We start from the raw sequence: 25,863 nt of genomic DNA, 5'->3' as shown, positions 1-25,863 counted from the left end.
TCGGTAATTGATATATTCACTGCAATACTCCTGGATTCGCTTATTGACATATTAATTCTCAGAGACATTAATCAATTCGCTCTTCAACACAGACACTCATAGATTCGCTAAAATAGACACATTCACTCTCATAGACATTCATAGATTCGCAAAAAATGGTAACATTCACTCTCACACATATAACTTGTCACTTGTCGCTAAATCTGACACATTCTCTCTCACAGAGCAATATATTCCCTAAAATTGGCACAGTCACTCTCACTCACACAAATTCTCACAGGTCAATATATTCTCTAAATTGACATATTCACTCTCACAGTCATTCATAGATTCGCTAAACCTGACACATTCACTATCACAGATCAATATATTCGCTAAAATTGACACATTCACTCTCACATAAATTCGCTAAAACTGACACGTTCACTCACAGATCAATATATTCGCTAAAATTGAGACATTCACCCTCATAGACATCCATAGATTCGCTAAAATTGAGACATTCACCCTCATAGACATCCATAGATTCGCTAAAATTGACACATTCACTCTCACATAAATTCGCTAAACCTGACACATTCACTATCACAGATCAATATATTCGCTAAAATTGAGACATTCACCCTCATAGACATCCATAGATTCGCTAAAATTGACACATTCATTCTCATATAAATTCGCTATATTAACACATTCACTCTCATAGATCAATATATTCGCTAAAATTGACACATTCACTCACAGACATTCATAGATTCGCTAAAATTGACACATTCACTCTCACACACTCATAGATTCGCTATGTTGGTTACATTCATTCTCACAGATAATATATTCGCTAAAACTGACACATTCACTTTCACAGATCAATATATTCGCTAAAATTGACACATTCACTCTCACACACTCATAGATTCGCTATGTTGGTACATTCATTGTCACAGATAATATATTTGCTAAAACTGACACATTCACTTTCACAGATCAATATATTCGCTAAAATTGACACATTCACTGTCACACACTCATAGATTCGCTATGTTGGTACATTCATTCTCACAGATAATATATTAGCTAAAACTGACACATTCACTTTCACAGATCAATATATTCGCTAAAATTGACACATTCACTGTCACACACTCATAGATTCGCTATGTTGGTACATTCATTCTCACAGATAATATATTAGTTGAAACTGACACATTCACTTTCACAGATCAATATATTCGCTAAAATTGACACATTCACTGTCACACACTCATAGATTCACTATGTTGGTACATTCATTCTCACAGATAATATATTAGCTAAAACTGACACATTCACTTTCACAGATCAATATATTCGCTAAAATTGACACATTCACTGTCACACACTCATAGATTCGCTATGTTGGTACATTCATTCTCACAGATAATATATTAGCTAAAACTGACACATTCACTATCACAGATCAATATATTCGCTAAAATTGACACATTCACTGTCACACACTCATAGATTCGCTATGTTGGTACATTCATTCTCACAGATAATATATTAGTTGAAACTGACACATTCACTTTCACAGATCAATATATTCGCTAAAATTGACACATTCACTGTCACACACTCATAGATTCACTATGTTGGTACATTCATTCTCACAGATAATATATTAGCTAAAACTGACACATTCACTTTCACAGATCAATATATTCGCTAAAATTGACACATTCACTGTCACACACTCATAGATTCGCTATGTTGGTACATTCATTCTCACAGATAATATATTAGCTAAAACTGACACATTCACTATCACAGATCAATATATTCGCTAAAATTGAGACATTCACCCTCATAGACATCCATAGATTCGCTAAAATTGACACATTCATTCTCATATAAATTCGCTATATTAACACATTCACTCTCATAGATCAATATGTTCGCTAAAATTGACACATTCACTCACAGACATTCATAGATTCGCTAAAATTGACACATTCACTCTCACACACTCATAGATTCGCTATGTTGGTACATTCATTCTCACAGATAATATATTCGCTAAAACTGACACATTCACTTTCACAGATCAATATATTCGCTAAAAATGGCACATTCACTGTTCCAGACATAGATTCGCTCACTAATACAGTCACTCTTATAATCACTCATTGATTCGTTCATTATCATACTTTCTCGCTCACACTTATTCACTCGGTTATTGACATTTTCACTGTCACAGACTCTTGTTCATTAGCACATTCACTCACAAATACTTATTCACTCGTTCATTGGTGCATTCTCACTCATTCCCCACACATTTACTCAGTGGCATTCACCCTCAGAGACAGACGGTTATTCACCCACTCCCTCCTGAGTTTGACGGGTCGTCGAAGTATCCCCTGCAGTAGATGTGCCACTCTTGAGCCTGCCGACGAGGCTTCCGAGTGCGTGTCGATGTCAGAACGCATGAATAATGAACTGAGTGAGTGCAGCACGCAACCACGCAGGGCGACGCACGTTCAGAGGGGCTTGTGTGTGAGGACACTGGTTTCAAAGTAACGGAACAGCTTGATGCGTAAGGCATGGACAAAGAAAGAAGAAAAATGTATTAGAATTGATGGCTGTGTAAGCTAATGCCAGAATTGGTTTCAGACAGAATGGAATTTCTCAAATAATGTGTTTGTAAGGAAAACAATGAGGATGATGCTTGGGGAATTTGGAGATACGAGTGGTATGAGTGGAAGGAGCGCATACTAGGGTAATTGATATGAGATTGCGTAATAGAGTCTAGACCGAATGAAGATGCCTATTCCAATGCTGCAGCAGTACAGTGTGAGTCATAGTTCTCTCCAGTATTTCGTGATGTCACTGCACAGCAATGATTAAGGATGGGGAAATATACTGAATTTATTTATTTCTTTATTCTGGTGTAGTTAAGGCCATCAGGCCTTCTCTTCCATAACACCAGGAATACAAATACAATAATAGAAATAAACAGAAAAAAAAATACACTATATACAAAGTAAAGCTATACAAGAAATGAAGAGAGAGAGAGAAAAAAACACTATAAACAAAGTAAAGCCACACAAAAATATACACAGGTTGCAGTCACACAAAGTTTAAATGAGTGATTAAGTATCATAATTAATTGTATCCTCACTAATTAACTAACATAAACAAGAAACTTGCAATTTTAATCTAGATTAAAAAAGAAAAAGGAAAAAAAAAAAACACAAATCAATACTTCTAGCAATACCTAAAAACATTAACTAAGACAAAGTTTTCCAATTTAATTTTGAATTGTGATAAAGTCCGGCAGTCCCTGACGTCATTAGATAACGAATTCCAGAGGCGAGGTATTTCTACAGTATAGGAGGATGAGTATAAAGACGTTCTATGATGAGGGATAGAAAGAAGTGCTTGATGTCGGTTTAGAAGAGTTGTAAGAAATTGAAAGTGCGATAACAGATAATTCGGAGTAGAAGTATGCATGATTCTAAACAGAAGAGACAGTGAATGTATTGTTCTTCGTTCCTTCAGACGCACCCATGAAAGTAACTGGAGGGAAGGTGTTATATGGTCAAATTTACGAGTATTGCAGATGAATCGTATGCACACATTATGAACACGGGCAGTGTTAAGAGAAAAGTTCAGAATTTTGTAACATACCTGACAAATGCTCAAAATGGCCGCCCCTCATAATGAGGTAGATATCAATCCTGTAGGTAATCTAATTCAGTCCCTACACGTTGCAGCATTGCCATATATACTGTGATAATGCGGACTCTCAATTTCTGTAAGTCTCGATGCATACACAGTGTCTTTAATCAATACCCACAAGAAAAATCCAAGGGAGTTAAGTCCGGTGATCGAGGAGGCCAGGCGAGAGTTGGTCGATCGTAGTTAGAGCACATCCAGTCGTTGACGAAAATATCGCTGCAACATGATAATGGAGTTGGTCGTTGAGAGATCCAGAATGAAGCCAGCCTTCTCAGTTCTTGTCCACATTGTGGCTGTAGGCGTGAATTAATTTTTTTTTTTACTTTCAAATCTCCACGAACATGTTCTACCAGAGCATGACACAATAATACTTGAAACACTTTTTTTAAAGCAACGTACATTGCATTGTTAAGGCTGACCAAAATGCGGGAGTAAATTCATTCATTCATAGTATGCTGCCCAAGGGCAGGCCATTCACTGCAAATCCAGCTTTCCCCAATCTTTCGTATTTTCTGCCTTCCTATTTGCTTCCGCATATGATGCATATATCCTAATGTCTATCATCTGATGTCTTCTTCTGTCCCGAACTCTTCTCCCGTTCACCATTCCTTCCAGTGCATCCTTCAGTAGGCAGTTTCTTCTCAGCCAGTGACCAGCCAATTCCTTTTCCTCTTCCTGATCAGTTTCAGCATCATTCTTTCTTCACCCACTCTTTCCAACACAGCTTCATTTCTCATTCTTTCTGTACATTTCACACGTTCCATTCTTCTCCAATTTCACATTTCAAATGTTTCTATTCACTTCTCTTCACTTCGTCGTAATGTCCATGTTTCTCCCTCATACAATGCCACACTCCATACAAAGCATATCACTAGTCTCTTCCTTAGTTCTTTTTCCAGATGCTCCTTTTCCTATTAAAAGCTTCCTTTGCCATTTCTATCCTCCTTTTGACTTCCTGGCAGCAGCTCATGTTACTGCTTGTAGTACACCCCAAGTATTTGAAGCTGTTCACTTGCTCTACTGCCTCATTTAGGATTCGCACTTTTACCTCCTTATTTTTTTCCTATGACCATGATCTTCGTCTTCATCCCAGACTGCTGTGACTCACGTTGCGTAAAGTTAATGAATGAATGACAACTCTTTCACCGCAGTTACCTGATTTTTTTCAATGCCTCCAGGTTGTCGTAAACATTACTGATCTTCACTCCTGGGAGCGGCTTTTGTGTGAGGTTGGGGCGCTTGGAAGGCCAAGTGAAGTGTAGCGCCGGCGCCAGGAGAGGTCTTAAATTTACAATTAACCTAAATTTTAGACCAGAGTGCTGCATTGGAGTTAAATCGCTCGCTTGAACTCGGTCGAATGTCTCACCCTCGAGTGAGATACGATCGGTTGTGATACGCTCGTAATAAATAGAAGCACAGTACAAGGTCATCTCACCGACATGTCTTATCTTGTATGGAAGGCGACAGACAAGATACACATATGTTTTGCTCACACGATAAAAATAAGGCTTTATTTTCTGCGTTTATGACAAACGTTTAATGGAACGTACCAAAACAGGAACATGAAGTTATAAATAAAATAGTATGAAAAACTTCGATATACAGTTATTATTCTAATTAATTATTCAATATATGATTTACCACATATATAATATGATAGGTCCATACATAGTGTTCCGCCTATATACTGCGACAAAATATTGATATAGCAGTAAATTAATAACAATATTAGTACAGAGATAACGTCACAGAAAATATAATAAAACGAATAATCATGCTGCACAACTGTTACAAACGCAAAGATTGATACACTAATTATTAGAGATTATTATTATTATTATTATTATTATTATTATTATTATTATTATTACTACTAGAAAACTTGATACGGTTCTTGCATTATCGTGATTGTGTTCTCCGTTTATAATAATTACATTTACATCCAATAACATCTAACAGATGTGGCAAAAACAAAATCACTCATGTGTGGGGGGGGGGAACATTTACCTACAACATTTATATTACATTTTAAAGCAAGTTTTGTAGTTGTACTATGGAGAGGTTAGTTAAACTCTGCAAAGTTTTGAAATGATAAACATCTATGATGTTACTACAAAGTTCATCACAGTAACAAGAACGAATGTCTAACGCTCGGCTTATACCGTTCGAGAATTTATCGCTCGTGACAATTTTACCCATCATGCATGTGTGCTACCTATCGGATTATGCTATGAACTACTTGGCGCTCGAGCGAAAAGGACCGATGCAGACCTCTGTTTTAGACCCTGGACGATTACAGGAATAATTCCCTTTCAGGAAAATCCCTGTACTCTGACCCTCTGACCGGGAATCAAACTCGGGACCTTGCGAACTGTGGCCAGAAACTCTGACCTCTATACCATGAGGCTGGTTATAAAAATGACATTAGAATCACTTTTCCTTTCGACGGCACTGAGAATGTTCCACCCAAAATAAATAAGTGTCAATCGACTGACTCCCATTGTGACTTCCTAATTGACTTATTGGCCAACTTGTTGATTTGCTTGTAGAGGCAGAATTGTGGTAACCGAGGTATAAACTCCATAAATGCCATGAAACATTGCATATAGTTGAGTGGACTCCAAGCTTACGGTCCACTTGTCTCAGTCGTGTTTTGAGCCACCGAAGAACCTTAAACAGTTTTTAATGCCATGATTTTGCAGCTTGTCAAATAGATTGAAGTTGTCTGGTGGGAGTGCATGTAACGGCAGCAAATGATCCGTGTAGCTTGATGATACTGTGTTCGTTATAGGGGGTAATAAAAAGTTTTGACTGCTATCTCGTCAGTTTGGAGCCGTTGTCATGGCGAAGTGCATCGTTAAACGCGATCGATGCGCTTTTGTTCCAGTTCACAATGAATGTTTGGAGAATTATCCGCCTGAGGTAGTTGCTATCGTGAAATATATGTAGTCGAACAGTTGGCAATAAATCGCGGCGGATATTGGCTAATACAGAGTTGAAATATGGGGCTGCGGGGTAAATTAAGCGTGAAATAACAGCGGCAGGCAGACAGGTGCCGACTGCAGCGCTAATGCACTGTCTTTAAATTCAAATTATAAATATGTCATGTCAGCCGTCTTGATTTGCAGTCCAGGTAATGCACACTTACAGTTCATCATGTGTGATCGCTGCAGTTATCGTAATTATGAATTATGTTTTAAAATATTAGCGCTTTGGGATCGAATCCTGGTAGAGATATTCTGCGCTCTATCATGGTTACATCACAGTCTACTGTATACAGTCGCGAAGCTCAGTATGTAGTAAAAATGCAAACATGGGTAGTTGCCCACCACTAGGATCGCTACTATCGCCTCATCATCGCAGATCTCTCTCCTAGCAGCCGACAAAATATGTTACACTTTCGTTGTGGTGTTCTTTTGGAAAAATTAACACCTTCCTTCCATTATTGAAATATTAAATGCATAAAGTTAATTTATTATTTTAATGAAGTATATTAAATTCCACCATAAACTCGAAGATACCTGCAAGAAATAAGTTAATATAATTTTTGTTTGTGCAAAACGAACTGAAATTTACTATAATAGCTTCACTCATTCAAGATTATAGCGATAATTAACTATGAAACCAATAAATATTAATTTGCATTTCTCTTTACAGCAATAATAATGGAAATATGAATTAATGGAGTAACTTACGTGTACCGGTACTTGTAGTGTAGGCTTACGTAGTTAACAAAGTGGGATGAGGTTAAGCAATAATAATCACACCAGAATTGGAAATAAAATGTGATCAATAAATTTTATTGTAACAGACTTTTTCTACGTCTCTAGTAAAGCAACAAATAAAAATAACAACAAAATTAACAGCTATAATTAAAAACATATCCTTTGAAGAAAAAAGTAGGCCTAAGCAATAATAATCCCACCAGAATTGAAAATAAAACGTGATCAATAAATTTCATTAAAACAAACTTAATTTTTCTACGTATTTAGTAAAATAACACATACAAATAATAACAAAATTAATAGCTACAATTAAAAATATATCCTCTGAAAAAAAGTAGACCTAACCTTTATTTCTCTGGAAATTTAGCAGCCTAAATGACAGAACTTTAACCGGTATCTAATGTCCTTTCGGTTAGACTGAAACATTTCATTGTGAAATTTAAGGATATAATGTATTCTAACAGTCACAAAGAACTTCATATTAACAGCTTTGTTTCTGCACAGCATTCTTGTGGAAACCCAGGAAACTTTCTGAATCTTTCGGAAATCGGAAAAAGGATAACTCTGGCCTCTTTCTCTTACTGTTGCTACAGTTTATAGCACTACAAACGTCTCCTCCTTGTCCCATATTATTATTCCAATTATTATATTTTAGTCATTAACATTTTCATTATAACCAATAACGAACATTTCACAAGCATCAATGTGAAATACGCAACGAGCTAGCACTCGATAGAAATACGACACAGTCCAAAGTCGACCATGGACAGTCTATTGTTTCTAGTTGCTAACCGCTTGGAGCGCTTTATCACGAGATTTGCAAAAAAACACCTCAAGCTTCGCGACTGTATATAGTAGACTGTGGTTACATCGGTATGTATCTAGAACATGTCACAATGAAACTACAGTTGAGTTGATTTGAATGCTTTATTTCTGTTTCTGTCTACAAATAGAGATTGTGGGTCTATATCAGGCCTGCACAAGGTTTGCCCTCTCCGAGCCGGCTCACAGCTCATGAGCGGAATGCAGATATTAGCTGCACTCTGTATAAGCAGTCTAGTATATACAGCCACGAAGCTCCATACGTAGTAAATATGCAAACACTAGATAGTTGCTCACCACTAGGATCGCTAATTTCGCCTCATTACAGGCAATGCAAAATAGTACCGGCACAGTCTATTGTTTCTAGCACCTTCAAAACTCAAGCTTCGTGACTGTATACAGTAGACTGTGGTATAAGGATGGACTGGAAGAAGGGGTGATCTCGTACAAAATATACACAAAAGGAAGTACTATTACGAGTGCTTATGAAATGAATTCCCGTTCAGTGTTTGCAAGGCTATCTTGGACTATTATTAATTAATGAAGAAATATTTATTTTACAGAAGTAATAGAAATTCTGTAGCTACTTAAATGTACAATATCATTCTGTTATATTTTTATTTATCAGTACATCAAAACGAGGTTTTATGCTGTTGGCAGCTGAAAGGAACAGTAGCCTTCTTATCGTAATGAAACATCAGTTACAGATGTTCGATGTCTGCCTTTATTAAAGTTGATTATAGAAAACAGTTGCTCACAAATATAAATGTTGAGCCAAACATAGCAATCATTTTCACAGCCAGCCTGTGTAGTCGTGGATATTATTGCTAATGTTTAGTCTTGTAAAACTCAACCAGGCTAGTAGTATTATTCAAACGATCTTTAGCCCTTAGGTCACATTGAAGATCAATAAGTTCGAGCTGTAAATCGTTAAATGTTAAATGTTATGTTCCGTCTTTTAGATTCCTCCATACTGTACTGTAGCAGTAGGTAAGCAACGTGAAACAGTTACTGAGAATAGGCCTACACACTGCACTCCACTAGATAGCTGAGTGATCGTTTCCCTCTCCTCTACCTATAGCAAGTCTATGTCATTCCGACGTATCTTCCTCTCCGTTTCGGCGAGCGGTAAACACGGCTCTCCCGCTCCGAAGGAGCGCGCGCGCTCGTTGAGCGCTGTTTGTGCAGGCCTGGTCTATGGTAAGGAGACATCGGATTTTCAGTCACAAAAAACTACAGATTTAGATGCCTGAAATATTCTCAATATGTAATAAATTGCCTCTATTAATTGAGTAAATTAGACATTTTAGGCATTAATTTTGCATGAAATGCTACATTAAACTACACTAAATATAGAATTCGAACTTTTTAGACAGGTACAAAAAATAAAGAATTATGGTACCAGAAGGTAATTTATTTTTATTTTATTTTAGTAGGTTATTTTACGATAATTAGGAACATTAAATCCAGACATTTGAGATGGACAGGGCATGTAGCAGGTATGGGCGAATCCAGAAATGTGTATAGAGTGTTAGTTGGGAGGCCGGAGGGAAAAAGACCTTTGGGGAGGCCGAGACGTACACTACAAACGTCTCCTCCTTGTCCCATATTATTATTCCAATTATTATATTTTAGCCATTAACATTTTCATTATAACCAATAACGAACATTTCTCAAGCTTCAATGTGAAATACGCAACGAGCTAGCACTCGATAGAAATACGACACAGTCCAGTCGACCATGGACAGTCTATTGTTTCTAGTTGCTAACCGCTTGGAGCGCTTTATCACGAGATTTGCAAAGAAAAACACCTCAAGCTTCGCGACTGTATATAGTAGACTATGGTTGCTTCATAGTGTCTGATATTCACATATCCTAGTCGATATTTTCGTGTTAAAATGTGCCCTAGCGCTCGCGTCTGCATTAGCCCCATACCCTTCGCTTGCACTGCGAGGAATCCAGTCGTGTTGGAATTATTTAGCTGCACGTGAATAGCATATTCGTATGAATTTTTAGCATTGAATTTCAGGAATGCGCTCTGGAAATGCCTGAAACATTTCGCTACGACTGCGTTTCGTCTGATTCAACGTTTTCTGTGACTTAAATGTAGCAGAAACACGGCGGGCGTTACGTCGCTGCGAATTCCCAGCTGAGACATTGTTGTGACAGTCGCTTGTTTTACCGCGGTGGTCGCTCCATTAGCGTTGTATTGTAGGCGCCATGTTGTCATTGCTTTTGCGATTATATATTGTAATGTAAATTTTCGAATGTGTCACCGGGGGGACTGAAATATGCATTTGTAACCCTTTGCACTCTTTGAGCTAATTGCCCGTAAATGTGAGCGAAAACGCGCCACACAAATGAAGCGCAGAAATCAAAACAAATTGAATTCCTTGCAATCGCTTTTAAATTGTTGTTTCAAGCGGAGGAATTCTCGCTTTCATTTCGATTGAATCTAAATTGACTTCTAGGAACATCGACTCTGTTTATCTCGATATGTGCTGGAGGACAAATTTGTCGTGCTTTGTGGCGAGCTCTCAGATAATTGGGTAATAATTGCTAAGTATTTACACAATGATGCTGAAATGTCGGGTTCGACCCTGGCCCAAGGCGTCTTTGTTTGTCCGTTGGCAATTCCACGTCTTGTGTTTTTATACGAATGCCCTATATTGTGGAGACCTGCCGTGTGTCTTCAACTTGAAATGGTACAAATAATGTGCAGAGAGTAATTGCGACAGAGATATGAAGAATCCTCGGGACACGCATGATGGAAAATCCTGGTTTTATACTGCACGAGCCGAGATTTGAACTGCAGTCTCCGGAAAAAGTGACCAGATATTAAAGTGGTTTATATGACGAGTAATATACATAATGAAGTTACACATCCCAATGTCTTAATGATTTAAACCTCGATTTATGTAATAACTACTTGTAAACGTAAATAGTACATTATGCAACGAGCCTATTATGGTAGTAATTAAGACGTAAGTATGTTTATGAAACGAGCGCAAGCGAGTTTCATACTTTTCATACGAGCGTCTTAATTACCATTATAGTCAAGTTTCATACGACTTTTTATGCTCGACCATATTTCTAACTTGAAATTATTCATAAGTATTCGTTTTATTCTTATCTGACTGAGGAGCGGAACTGACCTTGTGCAATAGCTCGTAAATTGTGAGATGTGCGCAGACGCGAAAGTATTGATTTTTTCCGAGAAACACATGTCGACATTGACCTTGATATAATCTAGAGAGTAAAATAACCATTAATCTTGATATAACATTGAAATTAAATTAGCCATTGAAAAACGAGATGACAAATTGAATTTATTTGAATATTATTTACAATTAACGCTAATTATTATAGTAACAGAACTGACTTTCTTTCAAATGTAGGTGATTTATTGTGCTATTGGTGAAATGAATTTGCGGGAATGTGCTTTGTGAAAGGCTGGAAGATGAAGGTGAATTGATGTTAATTTGTGTGTTGTTTTTTTCGACTGAGTTTGATATTGTATTTGTGATTTCAATTTTAATTTGGATCGATTCTTCAACATAACCTTCTGCGACAGTATTGGATTTCCAGCCTCCGTGACGTTTGGCTAGTTGCCTTTCGATTGCATATCCGAGAATAATCGATACTTGCGCTTTCATATTGCTACAATGTTATTTTCTGATTGGTGGAACACCTGAACTTTAATGAATATGTGTACTTTAATGAGGTCAATTAAAAGGTTGCTACTAGGTGTATAATTACTACATTTCGGCATGGTCGAGCATAAAGTATATTAAATTACGATTTCTCAGTCCAATTTAACTCTGGTGGTGCTGATGGCGTTACATGTCCGTAATGTGACATTGACAGTCCTGATATAGTATTGTATTTTCTATATTTTTGAAGATTGGTTAATTAATAACTCAGCACAGTCGGAATCAAACTCACATTCATTCAAATTTCCAGAGTCTAGACAACCAGGGAACTCTTCTTCTTCAAGGAAAATTTCCCGAGAGCTGAGCCCGGGAATCGAACCTGGAAACCTCCATATCTGGAAGCCAGCATACTGGCCACCTGACAGCGGAGGCAGTCTTTTTTTTTTAAAGTGTAGTATTGCGTAAGCCTATATCGTTGTTAATTTCTTGACTATGAGTAAGCTCACAGTTTTCTAGCAAACAGACTAGTATATCTGTTATCCAATCATCGAATCTCTCTACTACCACATTATCTACATTGTCGACAGCTCTTAAGTGTAGGCTCTGTGAATTATTTTCCTATGGCAGTAGAGAGTTAGATATTTTATCCATGACCATTACGAAAAACATGCCTTTACTAAATACTTTTGCGTTTGTAAAGTAGGCTTTTATTCAACATTACTTTATTTCACTAGTGAGATAAAGACTTTACCTCACAGTTTGTATTTTATCTCACAGTTCATTAGTATGTTCCTAGTACCCGGGCACACACGTATACTTTGCCATTCAACTATTACTCAAGAAGTTAATATATTAGTTACTAGATGTCACTACCTCTACTTCTTTATTACCATTTCTTACATAATTTGTAGAAACAAAAGCCGCCCTAAATAAGGGTTCGATAGATCGGCCTACTAATCAATTCATAAAGAATAATAAGTAAACAAAACAATTTTGTGACACTTGGAAAGAAAAAGAAAAAAACATTAAGATAAGAAAACGTAGGAAATCATTTACAATAACAATTTTGTTGGGTACAAATGATTACTAATTATAGCTAAGGATGATTTTAACACGTGAGATCCTATGGCATCAATCGTTGCATCAGAAATTTTAAATTGTTTAAGTTGATTTAAAGTTTCACGTGGCATCGTGCCACGGGCACCGACCATGAGCCCAAAAACTGTCCAATGTGTGATGTGGTATTGTGCTCCAAGATGCTGACAACAAGGCTCATATATGACTTGTTTTTCACGACACACCTCTTGTGGCTGTTGCTCATGCATCTCAAAACGGATTGTGGGATCAAGAATGAATCTCCTTCTCTTTTCTCTATCTACTACGTCGTAATTTGTGCATTGCATCCATATGTAATATGTATTTCTTTTTTTAATTTTGTAATAATTTATTTTTTGGGATGCGAGGAGACTTGAACCTGCGAAGTTGGGTTTATAGGATTTTAAAACTTTTAAAACAACACGCTAAACAGACATGATGATAAATTACGTTTTAATAGTCCCGTGAACACTTCTAAATAATCCCTGAAACTTCAAAAAGACGAAAATACACGTTTAAAATGAAGAAAAAATATATATTAAAATTATATAATTAATTATAATTTGTTATTTATCCAACGCCTTAGATACCATTCTTCACTAATCATGGCCTCCTACATCATGACCTACCTAGTTCACGTATCGATTCTAAAATCCATGCCATGATATGTGATTATATGAGGACTTATTGTCAACATATCTTCTTTTATAAAACATAATTTTTCGTTATGGACATGGATAAAATTACGTATGGTACTTGTGAGCGTGATATTTATTGTACTCGGCTGACCCCTCGTGCTTAAATCTTTCCACTCGCGCAATAAAGATGCACTTACTTCACAAGTACCATAAATAACTATTATATTATTATTATTATTATTATTATTATTATTATTATTATTATTATTACTGTTACTATTTTATGCATTTACTCTGAATTTAATAGGCCAAACCCAGTCGTAGTCCAGGGATACATTGTACAGTATATGGTTTATACCAAGTACGTTCATATCCTGGTATAAACGACCGCCGCCTTGTAGTTTGGAGAGTCGTTACAACTGCAGGGGAATCTGTGCGGCGGATCGATAGGCTCGTCCCGCAGATGGATCTTTTTATTTGACCCCCCTAAGGGCAGTAAAACTTCGATTTCCCGTATTTGATGCCTTGGGACCGGCGCTGCAACATAATTACTGGCCGGCAGCGACTCCTCGGCCTGTTCGCAAGTTCGCACAGCAGACAGGCACGCACCGCTCCGAGAAGAAATCACTCAAAATATAAGTAATAACTTTTATCGTGAAATGTTGAATTTCGTTTGTAAATCAGTTAGATATAACCACATTCTGAAATACAATGCGTCCAACTTAAAAGAGGATCGCACTTAGAAGTGTACATAACATAACATAACATAACATAACATAACATAACATAACATAACATAACATAACATAACACATAGTATAACATAACATAACCATAACAACATATAACATAACATAACATATCATAACATATAACATAACATAACATAACATAACATAACATAACATAACATAACATATAACATAACATATAACATAACCATAACATATAACATAACATAACATAACATAACATAACATAACATAACACAACACAACACAACACAACACAACACAACACAACACAACACAACACAACACAACACAACACAACACAACACATAACATATAACATAACATAACATAGGTTTGTGTATATTTTGTTTATAGTACTAATATACGGAGTGCAGGTGAAATGGCCTTGCAGATTTCCAGAGGGAATAGGTCATGTTATATGTAACAAAAAACTATAATATCATATCGGAGGATAACAATGGCCAAGGAAACTCTTAATACAAAAAGTAACATTTTCTGCGGACCTCTGGAAAAAGAACTAAAGAAGAGACTAGTGAAGTGCTTTGTATGGAGTGTGACACTATGAGACAGAAACATTGATATTACGACGAAGTGAAGAGAAGCGAATAGAAGCATTTGTAATGTGGATATGGAGAAGAATGCAACGTATGAAATGCACAGACAATAAGAAATGAAGCTGTGTTGGAAAGAGTGCATGAAGAAAGAATGATGCTGAAAGTGATCAGTAAGAGAAAAAGGAATTGGTTGGGTCACTGGCTGAGAAGGAACTGCCTACTGAAGGATGCACTGGAAGGAATGGTGAACGGGAGAAAAGTTCGGGGCAGAAGAAGCTATCAGATGATAGACGACATTAAGATATGGATCATCTGCGGAGACCAAAAGGAAGGCAGAAAATAGGAAAAACTGGAGAAAGCTGGGTTTGCAGTGAAAGACCTGATCTTGGGCAGAACACTGAATTAATGAATGTGATATTGGTGGAAAGTTGATAGTTTTTTTTTTCAGAAAAAATTGTCTGTCCCCCCCAAATGTTTAACAACCTCTTATTCAGTAACTATTGCGAGTAGGATCGTGATTTTTGTCCATATTGATAGGAAATCTAATAAAGAATAATTTATGCTTCTGGCGTATTTCAATAGCGTGAACGGTTTTCGTGTAAATTTAATTAAAAAAAAACCTAAATTAAAGCCATTGCACGAAGCGAGGGATTGGAAACGTGTCGGCAGAATGCAGCTTACGTACGGAGACTCACCGAGTTCGTTGTCCTCTTACATCTGTATCACGAGTAGAGTGTGTTAGCGACGATGTTGCCGGATTGCTCAAACTTCAAACTTAATTGTCTAATTAACCGTGCATTTAATCACAAAACGTAGCTTAATACAGGTTTTCTATTCATTTGAGTGTACCATATCGTCCCTCTCAATCTGTAAAGTTATTTCACTTCCACTCTGTATATATGTATACAGGGTGTTCTCTCTAAAAGCTCCGTTCCTCGTGGTGAGGTTGCGTGGGTAGATGGATGGACGGGCAGACAGAAAGTTCTCTCAGAAAGATCCGTTCCTCGGGGTGAGGGGAATACATTATTATATGAGCAGAAGTGGTGTAAGTCAAAAATGGGTAATGGGGGTTAAAGTAAACATTCTGTAAAATACAGCGCAAAGTAGCAATTAATATTCAATTTATTTAAACTATTAGTAGTCAGTGGATAGCAAGAAGGCCATATTAACTGCTACTTTGCGCTGTATTTTACAGAATTTTTACTTTAAACCTCATTACCCAATTTTGACTTACACCACTTTTGCTCTGAACGGCTCATATGTGGGTGGGTGGATGGTTAGATGGACGAACGAATGGACAGAAATAAAGGAATACATGAATAAATGAATAAGTGAGTGATTGAATGAATGAATGAATGAGTGGATAAATAAATAAAAAAAAATAAATTTTATTATTACTCCACTTTGGAATGAGTGCATGAGCATATGTCCTAACTGGTACGGAAGATTGCCGTTGCATAATTTCATTCTGATACCCAATGACCGTCGCATAAGATGTTTCATATCAGAAAGCATACAAGAGGCTATCCTTTGTATGTGACTTAATTGGTATTCATGTCACGAAGTGGCTGGTCAGATATGAACTGAAGGAATGTGATGGAGCTGGCAAGGGCACATAGCAATAATGTATGGATGTACTGCAGTAGTGGCATCTCTTGTGCCGTTTTTGTGCACACCCTCGTGGAGTGTGTAATTCTCACCCCTCCCCGAGTGGGGTGCAGATAGTAGGGAGCTATTATATATCGCACCCCCGGAGACTGCGGAGTGAGTATTTTTATAATAGTTAAGCTCCTACACCCACCCAGCGCCGTAACGACTTCATTCATAGAGGAGTGTGGAGGAGAAATCATGATTACATGAGGCTCAGAATTTTCTGATATATGATACAGGGTGTACAGAGAGTTCCCACAAAAGATCCGCTCCTGGGGATGGGGGAATATTTACATGATTAAATATGGATGATCGTTTTTTAATATCTCTACTTCAGTGATATACAGCAATGGTATTCAATCTTTTTTGCTAGGGTATCCCCTACGTACATTTTTTACCTTCGTACTTCAAAATGCATATTATTATTATTATTATTATTATTATTATTATTATTATTATTATTATTATTATTATTATTAATAATTTGCATGGATTGAACTTGGATCCATTTAATGTGTAGTATATCTTTTGAGTTTTATGTCATTTTTATTAATTTATGCCATTGTCAATATATGCATTATACTATTCTTGCCAATTCATATCTTTACAATATTACTTATATTATTCCAGTCTTCATTTATTTTATTTCATTAATACATTTGTAATTCACTCTGTTCAATTGCCATTATTTTAATTATCTCACTGAACTAATTTTAATAATTATTATTTGTGCTATTTATTTTGTTGCATTTGGTCAATTGATTAATGTAGACTATTATATTGATTGTATTTCATCTCACTGCCATTTCTATCATTCATTCTCATCATCATTTGTTGTTTTGTTTGTATCGTGCTAAACTGTAATTGGCCTTGTGCTGTTGTTTCGCACATTAATATTATAAATAAATAAAATAAAAAATAAATTATTATTATTATTATTATTATTATTATTACTACTACCAAATTCCGATGACTATAAATATGAGATTAACTCTAAATATTTTAATTGCTGTAGTTTATTTTCCAAACGTCAAGATCTTGATTATTTATTTTTTTGTAAAGTCATTAAGGGTGATATAGGTTGTGAATCATTCATAAGCAATATCAGTCTTGCTAAGGGTTTAAGATTTCATAACATTTTTTACAATAGAAATTCTAAATCTCTCTCTCTCTGGTCTGCAGATGTATAAAATATGCTAATTTACATGGATTGAACTTGGATCCATTCAATATGTAGTATATATTTTTTTAGTTTTATCATTATATATCCTTACTTGTTATTTAATATCTTTTATGCTCGACCATGCCGAAATGTAATTATACACCTGGTAGCAGTCCTTTAATGCATGTCATTAAAGTACACATACTCATTAAAGTACAGGTGTTTTCAGCCAATGACAACTCAGCTTACAGGTGTTCAGCCAATAACAAGTCAGCTTTGTACCGTTATAAAACCGCAAGTATCGATTATTCTCGGATATACAATCGAAAGAGAATTAGCGAAAAGTCACGGAGGCTGGAAATCCAATACTGTCGCAGAAGGTTATGTTCTGTTACTATAATAATTAGCGTTAATTGTAAATAATATTCAAATAAATTCAATTTGTCATCTCGTTTTTCAATGTCGAATTCAGTAATCAAGTTTATACCAAGTTTAACGGGATTACATCAAGGTCAATGACATTATTGTTCCTCGGAAAAAATCAATACTTTCGCGTCTGCGCACATCTCACAATTCACGACCTAGAACAAGATCACTTCCGATCTTGTCAGATACAAATAAAATGTATACATCTGAATAATTTCAAGTTAGAAATATGGTCGAGCATAAAAAGTCGTATGAAACTCGCCTATAATGGTAATTAAGAAGCTCGTATGAAAATTATGAAACTCGCTTGCGCTCGTTTCATAAATATCCATACTCGATTCTTAATTACTGTCATTATAGGCTCGTTGCATAATGCACTATTATTATATGTTGGATATTGCTATTTATTTTGTTGCATTTGGTCAATGATAAGACTATTATATTGATTGTGTTTCATCTCACTGCCATTTCTATCATTCATTCTCATCATCATTTGTTGTGTTGTTTTGTTTTGTATCTTGTGCTAAACTGTAATTGGCCTTGTGCTGTTGTTTTGCACGTTAATATTCTAAATAAATAAAAATGAATTATTATTATTATTATTTATTATTATTATTATTATTATTTATATTTTATTATACTGTAGTTATTGATGCAGTAATAATAGTAATGAATGGTGTAAAATGTTATTGAAGCAAGGAAAAACAAGACTTGATATTGTAAAAGAAAGTATGTAAACTGCAATAATTATCAACAAGTATAATAAAATGAATATGTCAGCATTTTTACATATGAGTCAGTGGAATGTGTACCCTTGACACAATCCTGCGTACCCTCAGGGCTTGAACACTACTGATGTAGACTGTACACAGAGTCCTCTCAAAAACATCTGCTTGTCGGAGTGGAGGATAGGCCTACATGATTACATGAGGATGATCATTTTCTAATATCTCTACTTCAGTGATACAGGGTGTACAGAAAGTTCTTTGAAAAAGATCCGTGAGGGGATACATTATTGCATGAGGATGGGATGAATGGATGGATGGACAGAAATAAGGAAATAAAGAAATAAATTAGTTAATGAGTGTGTGAGTGAATGAATGATTCAGTGGATAAGTAATTTAAGAAATGAATTTTATTATTACTCAACTTTCGAATGACTCCATGGACATATGTCTTAGCTGGTACGAAAAATTCTGGTTATTTGTGACGAAACTTATGAATGCACTTCTTAGCATGTTTTACACAAGTTTTCATTCTTTAAATAAATTTACACTGAATTAATTCTGTGTCCAGTATTGTACCGAACAATTGCGCTAGAATAATTGAACGGTCACACGCTGCTGCTTCTCGAAACGTTGACTCAACTGATTCGGAAGCAGGTGACGTAAGTGTCGTTATCGCGTTCGATCAATGGACGTTGTGACCGCTCTCAAATTATAAAAGGATGTCTCTGTGTCACATGTTTTAGGAAGAATGGCGGCATCAGTATTTGCGTGAGGATGTTCAGATTGTAACTTGTTAGTAATCGATTTGTAAATTAATTTTTCGAATAATTACTGTAGTAATTGAAAAATTGTTATAATCCTGGACAATGATGGAAAAAGTAAGAGTCCATACCTGTGGAGTAAGGTTAGAGCGTTTAGCCGCGAAACCAGGTGGCCCGGGTTCGATTCCCGGTCGGGGCAAGTTACCTGGTTGAGGTTTTTTCCGGGTTTTTCCCTCAATATGAGCAAATGCTGGGTAAATTTCGATGTTGGACCCCGGACTCATTTCACCGGCATTATCACCTTCATCTCATTCAAACGCTAAATAACCTTAGATGTTGATAAAGCGTCGTAAAATAACCTACTAAAATAAATATAAAAAAAAGCAAGACATTATTCTTTTAAGGAGAAACTCTTACTTACATTTTGTCCTTACCTTGCTATACATTGTTGTTGTTGTTGTTGTTGTTGTTTAGTCAACTGTCCGAAGACAGATCTTAACCTAACAGATGATACCAACAAGGCACCACTTATGAGGCAACTAGGTCAGGAGATAATGGGATAGAGTGGCCAGTTCCTTTGCCCCTTCATTGCATACATCGCTGACTAGCTACATATTACACTAGTCAGACTTCAGATGCATACAAACAATTGTTCTTCCTCTGACACATATCGTCAAGTGAGATGTACTGCTTGATAATAGATGTACATATCAGCCAGAACCTCAATCAGAGGAATTACTATACATTATGATGTCATATTTTGTGAGAATTGTAATTAATTTTTTTTTCTTTCTGTTACAGGTGAGTGCTGCTACTTCTTGACATCTTCAGTATGACGTAAGTCCATGGTCACTATTTTTAACGTGAAGCTAGATATCCAAGAAAGCTGGTCACATTTTCTGTTAATACGGTGACTCATTAATTCGATGACTGTAAAGATAATGTGTTTAAAACAAATTTGTGTCGAATCCAGGCTGCCTTGATAAATCGTGAAGGGAAACGAATGTTACATCGTAATGAATTATTTTTACACAAATTTTTGTGATTAATAAATGCGGGGAATATAAAGACAGAAATATTTAATTTAACACAGTTTTATTCTAAAATACTTAACTGCGATAATACTGTAACTTAACTCTAAATTAATGTAATTCTCTGCAATTACATTATACTGTATTGCATTATAAATCCAAACAACTCATTGGCGTCATATTGATGTGTGAATCGTTTCGACTATCAATTGTATTGTTATCTGCAGACTAGGCCTCCTGGAATGAGGAAGCGATTATGAAGTAGTTAACGAGAAGGCTCCGCCTTGTTAAATTTAAATGCGGGGAGTATGAAGACAGAAATGAAAAGAAATATCAAACTTTTATTTCAAATCCCAAACATCCTTACAATCCCAATCGTGCTCACAATAACAGTCACGAACAGCATAATCGTTTCACGCAATTGTAGAGATTCGATGGATCCTGTCTCATTTATTTAAAAATAACAAATGTAAGAAATCATGAGTACTTTCGAATTTATAGCTGTTAAATAAGTTTGTTCCATTTAGACGCTTTCACCAGTCAAGATCAAGATTCCTTGAATGTCAAATTTTTAGGTCTTGTTTTAACTCTATGAACATTGATAATCTCTGACATTCGTGAAATTTATTCTCGTATTTAAATACCTATTGTGTTTTCTTTCCTTCAGAGTTCCTCGCATTTGGTATTCGTGCCGTCAGCCCTTTCATTTTACTTTCTATTCATAGTTTACAATGAAGTTCATTAATGTTTCACTCATGCATGTACATACATACAGGGTGATTCACGAAATATGATCTCACTCCAGGTCAGGAATTTATCTTTGGAATCATTTTGAGTTCTATGAAAAGTTGAATATGTGTCCTTGCATTATGGTATTGTAAATAATAAGTTTAAAAGGATTGAATATTATGTGTGAGATCGTTTTCAGTAAATATGTCTTGATGATAGTTATTCCGAAACGCTTAAAATTGTAAGAGGTGTACCTCAGGGTTCTGTTTTGGGACCTGTTCTGTTTTTATGTTGATGACATATTTCATGGCAGTCTGTACTAGCCTATGACACATGATAGCCTACTGTTAATGATGTCAATGGCTTAAGAGTTGTTATGGGTAACTCATTTAATATAGTAAGTGGTTTCAAATTAATGGCTTTAGTTTAAATGTTAATGAAAGTGAAGAAATTTAATTTACGTTACGCCAGTAAAGTAATGTTGAAGATTTTCCTACTGTTACACTTTTAAGCATTTCATTTGATTCTAAATTGGTATTCATTTGGCAAGAATGATTTACTTTAAGACATTTGGTAACTCTGGAGAACGCATAGGACGCGGAGATCCCAAATTAAGATGGATAGAGGGAGTGAAAGAAGTTGACACTCTGAGATATAAAGTTAGAGAAGACTGGCTAAGGGTATGAAAAGATGGCGACACTCAATTGAGGAGACCAAAGTTCAAACTGAACTGTAGCTCCACAGACGATGTTGTCTTTTTCTAAATTATATTATGAATATTGTTCGTTTCTATAAATAAGAATCAACCGGCAAGGGACGTAAATACTGTTTACTAAATACAAGCGCAGAAAAGTTTCAACCCTTGCGAATCTGTTGAAAGGAATGTATATGCTATTGTAGCTTTTTTTTTAGTTACGTTATTTGTGGTTTGATTATTAAAGATGAACAGTCTATATAATATACTGTGGCATATAACATTTATTACTACGCACGTATTTATTAAGAAATCTAATTTCTAAGAAAAAAAAAAAGAATAGTACATTATGCAACGAGCCTATAATGGTAGTAATTAAGACGCGAGGATGTTTATGAAACGAGCGCAAGCGACTTTCATAATTTTCATACGAGCGTCTTAATTACCATTATAAGCAAGTTTCATCCTACTTTTTATGCTCGACCATATTTCTAACTTGAAATTATTCATAAGTATTCATGTTATTGTTATCTGAGTGAGTGCAATAGCCTACCTCATGAATTCTGAGATGTGCGCAGACGCGAAAGTATTGATTTTTTCCGGGAAACGAATGTCGACGACCTTGATATAATCTAGAGAGTGAGATAAACATAGTCTTGATATAACCTTGAAATTGAATTCGACATTGAAAAACGAGATGACAAATTGAATTTATTTGAATATTATTTACAATTAACGCTAATTATTATAGTAACAGAACATAACCTTCTGCGACAGTATTGGAATTCCAGCCTCCGTCACCTTTCGATAGTTGTCTTTCGATTGCATATCCGAGAGTAATCGAAAACCTGAACTTTAATGAATAGGTGTACTTTAATGACATGCATTAAAGGACTGCTACCAGGTGTATAATTACTACATTTCGGCATGGTCGAGCATAAAATATATTTTTAAATCCCTTGTTTGGGCGTATACTTCGGAATAGTGGCTGCTCTCTGTCTTTTTTGTTAAGTTTATTTATACACGCTTTAACATCTGTTGTCATATCGCGTGTTTAGGATCTGGGAGTACATCAGTAGGCCGTTGTTATTATTGTGAGCTCCTGTTTCTATCGTGTGTTGCAGATGGCTTGTATTCATGTAACTGATTTTAGATTCGTGGCATGAATCCGGCATTTGCCTTTGTGACTGAGGGAAGCCATATAAAACCCCAGTCAGATTGGCCGACCACGGGATTTGAACCCGGGAACTTCCGAATGCGAGTTTCAAACGGTACCACCGCCTTAGCCAACTCCCTCGGTAATGATGTCTCTTGTTTTTGTTTCTGACGATGTTCTCCTCGTATGGACTTGTTCAATGCTTCAAATGTAGCATTCTGAAATGGTGTTTTCTTTACGGTCCGCAATCACTGTATGACGTCACTGTTTACTCTCAGTCATAAAATGTGACATTTTCCCCAAGTTGTTCTCTCAATAAAGACTAGTCATATGAAAAGTGAAATCCATTCGTGTTCCCCTAGTTGCGAAAGCAGCCCATGAGCCCAGAAATGAACTGTAGGTTCGTGCGCCGGCTTGATGGGACACGAATTAATTTGTCGAAGTGCATCTCCACATTTATGAGTGGTTTTCGTTGACCCTGCTACTGAGTCATCGCATTGTAATATTATTAGTTCCCCCGAACCGTCAAATTGAGGGTCTGGGGAGCGAGCGGTGTAATGAGAAATCAATAGTCCGACTGTCAGACTGATAAGAAAACCAGAGAGCAAAGTGGCTTTTACAGCAATTCTATACGATGTGTAAACGAGGCGTTTTTATCTGAACTAATAACGTGCTGCCACCTGGACCAGAATAATGGAACTTATCGCCATCCCAACGACCGACTGCGCATTAGATTCTACGTAACAATGCACAGAAACGGCGGGGGGGGGGGGTGCGGCTCATTATAGGGCTATGCTTTCCGGTTTATCACAAACGGAAATGGCGTCATTTCGTCTTTATAATTCCACGCATGCGCTACTGAGAAATCGAGACGTGGATAGTGGATCCACGAAACGTATGAATAGCTTCCTGCGCGTCCTTCTTTATGTATATTCTCAGAAAATCTTAAGGAATTTAGGACTAACGTCGAACGGACGCTTTCTTCCATGTCAAGGCAGGAAAAAAAAAAAATAGTGCCAACGAAAATGACTTAATATGTTTCACGTGTTTTGAACAGTTGAATTACCTTGTTACTTTGCGAACGTTTTCAGTATCACCGTCTCTATCATTCAAAAGAGGTATCTAAATGAAAATATACAACTGAAGAAGATACATTTTCGTTTCATAGATTGCACACAAAAGGCATCTGTATCACTTCAACCGAGATCTGCATCTTCACCACCTCAACCGTCACCTGTATCTCCACCACCTCAACCGTCACCTGTGTCTCCACCACCTCAACCGTCACCTGTCTCCACCACCTCAACCGTCACCTGTCTCCACCACCTCAACCGTCACCTGCATTTCCACCACCTCAACCGTCACCTGCATTTCCACCACCTCAACTGTCACCTGTGTCTCCACCACCTCAGCCGTCACCTGTCTCCACCACCTCAACCGTCACCTGTCTCCACCGCCTCAACCGTCACTTGTCTCCACCACCTCAACCGTCACCTGTCTCCACCACCTCAACCGTCACCTGTGTCTCCACCACCTCAACCGTCACCTGTCTCCACCACCTCAACCGTCACCTGTCTCCACCACCTCAACCGTCACCTGTCTCCACCACCTCAACCGTCACCTGTCTCCACCACCTCAACCGTCACCTGCATTTCCACCACCTCAACTGTCACCTGTGTCTCCACCACCTCAACCGTCACCTGCATTTCCACCACCTCAACCGTCACCTGCATTTCCACCACCTCAACCGTCACCTGCATTTCCACCACCTCAACTGTCACCTGTGTCTCCACCACCTCAACCGTCACCTGTCTCCACCACCTCAACCGTCACCTGTGTCTCCACCACCTCAACCGTCACTTGTCTCCACCACCTCAACCGTCACCTGTGTCTCCACCACCTCAACCGTCACCTGTCTCCACCACCTCAACCGTCACCTGTCTCCACCACCTCAACCGTCACCTGTGTCTCCACCACCTCAACCGTCACTTGTCTCCACCACCTCAACCGTCACCTGTCTCCACCACCTCAACCGTCACCTGTGTCTCCACCACCTCAACCGTCACCTGTCTCCACCACCTCAACCGTCACCTGTCTCCACCACCTCAACCGTCACCTGTGTCTCCACCACCTCAACTGTCACCTGTGTCTCCACCACCTCAACCGTCACCTGCATTTCCAACTCAAATAACACCTGCATCTGCTCTATCTCAACCATTTCCTGCATCTCCACTACCTGAACTGTCACCTGCACTACCATCTCAACCGGCAGTTACACTTTCCATCTTCTCAATCATCCTCCCACCACTGAAAAAATCTCCAATTGCGCCACACCTCGGCCACCTTCAGTTCCCGAATTGCAGCTGCGGCGGTACTTACTGTATATGTAAACTGACGGTGCCCTCAGTTCTAATATATCCACCGAAAAAACCACAATTTCTACCGGCTCCTCCAAACTCCACCAGCACCGCATTATTTGTCATTGACATCGGCTACAGCTACCCTGCTGAACAAGAAGAGCGCCGTGACTCATGACTCAGGCATCCACAAGAAAGGAAGGGAGCGAC

General features: G+C 37.2%; 1 protein-coding gene and 1 long non-coding RNA gene across 2 annotated transcripts in view; both read left to right on the top strand.

Annotated features, from left to right (window-relative positions):
* The window catches only part of LOC138699600 (uncharacterized), a 123,765-nt gene extending 111,271 nt beyond the window's left edge, over positions 1-12,494 (top strand). Inside the window, exon 3 of the long non-coding RNA XR_011332048.1 lies at positions 12,228-12,494. This is a non-coding gene — a long non-coding RNA (uncharacterized lncRNA). The remainder of the gene's footprint in view (positions 1-12,227) is intronic.
* Appl (amyloid-beta-like protein) overlaps positions 1-25,863 on the top strand; it is a 592,304-nt gene that overhangs the window by 144,240 nt on the left and 422,201 nt on the right. The window lies entirely within an intron of this gene.

Source organism: Periplaneta americana, chromosome 1, assembly GCF_040183065.1.
Source record: "Periplaneta americana isolate PAMFEO1 chromosome 1, P.americana_PAMFEO1_priV1, whole genome shotgun sequence".
Classification (NCBI taxonomy): Eukaryota; Metazoa; Arthropoda; class Insecta; order Blattodea; family Blattidae; genus Periplaneta; species Periplaneta americana.
Note: the sequence above shows the minus strand (reverse complement) of the source record. Positions and strands in the feature narration are given on the sequence as shown.